At 36.9% G+C, this 3,115-nt stretch overlaps 1 non-coding gene across 1 annotated transcript; it reads right to left on the bottom strand.

Moving 5' to 3' along the window:
* Positions 1-1,056: 1,056 nt before the first annotated feature.
* Positions 1,057-1,136, bottom strand: LOC120228509. The gene has a single exon (XR_005527518.1). It is a non-coding gene; the product is annotated as a small nucleolar RNA SNORD87 (small nucleolar RNA).
* Positions 1,137-3,115: the final 1,979 nt, after the last annotated feature.

Below are 3,115 nucleotides of genomic sequence, written 5' to 3'. Positions count from 1 at the left end.
CCTCCATCCTCTGGTTGGAGCCGAGAGCAGCCTCACTTGGATGGAGGTGGACAGGGAGAAAGCTACCCTGATTCATTTCCCCTGTGTTGTCCAAAAACACTCTGGCGCCATCTCAGGACTTCCCGGATCTAAGAGAGTGCCATGTGGGCCATTCATTAGAGCCAGGTAATTAAGAACCATGGAGGACAATCCAGTTGGAAAATCATGAATTTTCGAGCTGGGAGATTCCTTAGCGATGGTCTGGTCCAATCTCTTCATTTTATAAATAAAGACATAAAAACCCAGAGAGGAGAAGTGACTTCACCAGAACCCAGGATTCCTAACTCCAGTTGGAAAATCATGAATTTTCGAGCTGGGAGGTTCCTTAACGATGGCCTGGTCCAATCTCTTCATTTTATAAATAAAGACATAAAAACCGAGAGAGGAGAAGTGACTTCACCAGGACCCAGGATTCCTGACCCCCGCCCTGTGCTGGTTCTAGAACTCCCAGTGGAAGAGCCTACATATTTTTCCAATTCTTTTTCTTAAAAACAAAAGCGATTAAAACTCAGCTACACTAACCCAAACCAGACTTTTACATTTTGTTTTCCTACTCCTGAGCCTTTTAGACAGATCTCAGTAAAAATGTGTGGTCTCAATGCACAGGGAAAACATTAAAGATATTCTCTGAGTTTCCTTTTGAAGGATGATTCCATTCTAGAAATGTTTGCATCATGTGTAAAATCCTTATTATAAATGAAATTACTGAATCTTGCCTAGCTACTGTAATTTATTTGGTGTGTTTCTTTTTAGAAAAAAAGCACATGCCTGAATGTTGGCGGCAAGCTACTAACCAAAGTACAGCCAGAATTCTCATTTCATTTTCAAAGCAACCAAGCAAAGCATAACAAGTTGTTTTTCCTATTAAACGTTCATCTGATATGGAAAATAGCCTTTAACAAACAACATGCAGAAGAGTGGAATATTTCTCCTAATAGTTAGATATTGGCGTCCTTAGTGGTAAAATGTTAAAACTGTAGAGTACAGTGATTGTTCTTTTTTTTTTTTTCTTTTTTAACTGGCATCTCAGTCTTCAAATTATTTCTTCAAAGAAACCCTCTGCTGGGTAAATGGAGTACAGTGATTGTTCTGACACTTGGAAGCTGTTTAAGCTTGGGCAGCTGACTTAACCTTTCTGAGTCTGTTTCTTCATCTTCTAAAATGGGGTTAATAATAGAACCTACCTCAAAGATTAGCTGTAAGAATTAGAAGAGAATCCATGTAAAGCTTGTAGTATAAAATCTGACACACACAGAAAGCCTACCGTCCTCATTTACTTACTCTTACTATTGGGAGATAATGTGAGCTTTGCAAATTAAGTGCTATGCAAATGAAAATTTTTAATTTTTTTGAAGTGTATTTATTTCTTTTGAGAGAAAGAGTGTGAGAATGCACATGTGCACATGAGTGGGGAGGGGCAGGGAGAGAGAGAGAGAGAGAGAGAGAGAATCCTAAGCATGTTCCATGCTGTCAGTGCAGAGCTCTATGTGGGACTCAAGCCCACAAACTGTGAGATCATGACCTGAGCCGAAACCAAGAGTTGGACACTTAACTGACTGAGCCACCCAGGCATTCCACAAATAAAATTTATTTTAATTCTATTGCTATTTTGAAAAACATTTTAATTATAAAAAGGACCTCAGATTCTTTAAGGGAAAATTTGAAAATAAAGAAAAATATGAAAAAAATAAAGATCACCCCTAATGTGACCATTCAAATGTGATCTCTGACACTTCCTTCTATGTTTGTTTAGACATAGTGTAGTTTTATCTTGTATATGTCATTTAAAATTGTATTTCTGCCTTTAATATTACGTCACTATCTTCACGTTGCTTGTTAGAGCAAATTTATTGGCCACCCAAAATGAGCTTATGACACTTCATGTATGTCCCTCTCCTACTGAATGTCCCTCCTTCTTCCAATTTACGTCTGTATTTTTATGAATCTCTGTAACTTGTCTAATGTTCCTTCTGGATTTAGCAAGGTAGACATTAATCCTGAGTGCACAGTAGAAGCATCAGGAGAGCTTTAAAGAAAATACTAATACTCAAGCAACATTCTAATTTTATCAACATTCCTAGGGCTGGGCTGGGCATCAGTACTTTTAAAAAGCTCTCCAAGTGTTTTTCTATGTAAAGAAACAAAAAAAAATACATAATCGTACAATTTTCTATATCATTTTTGCATATCTTTCCTAAATATGTACTGCATTTTTTAAACTCAAAAAATCCTAAATTTTTGTGGTATTACTGCCAAAAATGCATAGCTGGAATCTAATCTTTAGGAAACATCCAACAAACCCAAATAAAGGAACATTCTATAAACTATCTGGCCTGTATTCTTCAAAAATGTCGATGTCTTAAAAGACAAAGAACATTTCTGAAACTATTCCAGAGTAAAGGAAACTAAAGAGACATGATAACTAAATGTGAAATGGAATGTGGATTTTCTTCTGCTATAGCAATTATTGAAATAATCTGAGAAATTTGAATAAAGTCTGAAGATTTGAAAGTAATATCATATCATCATTAATAAAGGAATGAGGGATAAAAGGGCTTCATGTCTAATTTAGTTTCCAAGATTCAGAAAAAAATATATTTGATATTAGATATATATATATATGTATGTGCATACGTGTGTGTGTATGTGTGTTTCTATATATACATGGAGAGAGAAAGAGACAGAGAGAGAGAGATAGAGAGAGACTCAGGAGAGGAAATAAAGCAAATTAGGTTAAGTGTTAACATTTGGGGAATCTGGGTGAAGGATATAGTGTAATTTTTCTTGCAAAATTTTCATAAGTTTGAAATTATGCCAAAATAATTAGTTAATTAAAAAAACAAAAACAAACGCTGGGGCACCTGTGTGGTTCAGGCAGTTAAGTGCCCAGCTCTTGATTTTGGCTCAGGTCATGATCTCAAGGCTTCTGAGTTCCAGCCCCGAGGCAGGTTCCATACTGACAGCACAGAGTCAGCTTGGGATCCTCTCTCCCTCTCCCTCTCTCTCTGCTCCCCACCCCCCCCCCACCTGCCCGCTTGTGCACTCTCTCTCTCTCTAAATAAATAAATAAACTAAA

This window comes from Hyaena hyaena, unplaced genomic scaffold, assembly GCF_003009895.1.
Source record: "Hyaena hyaena isolate Hyena2069 unplaced genomic scaffold, ASM300989v1 scaffold_23, whole genome shotgun sequence".
Classification (NCBI taxonomy): domain Eukaryota; kingdom Metazoa; phylum Chordata; class Mammalia; order Carnivora; family Hyaenidae; genus Hyaena; species Hyaena hyaena.
The sequence above is the reverse complement of the archived record's forward strand: the minus strand, read 5'-3'. Positions and strand labels throughout refer to the sequence as shown.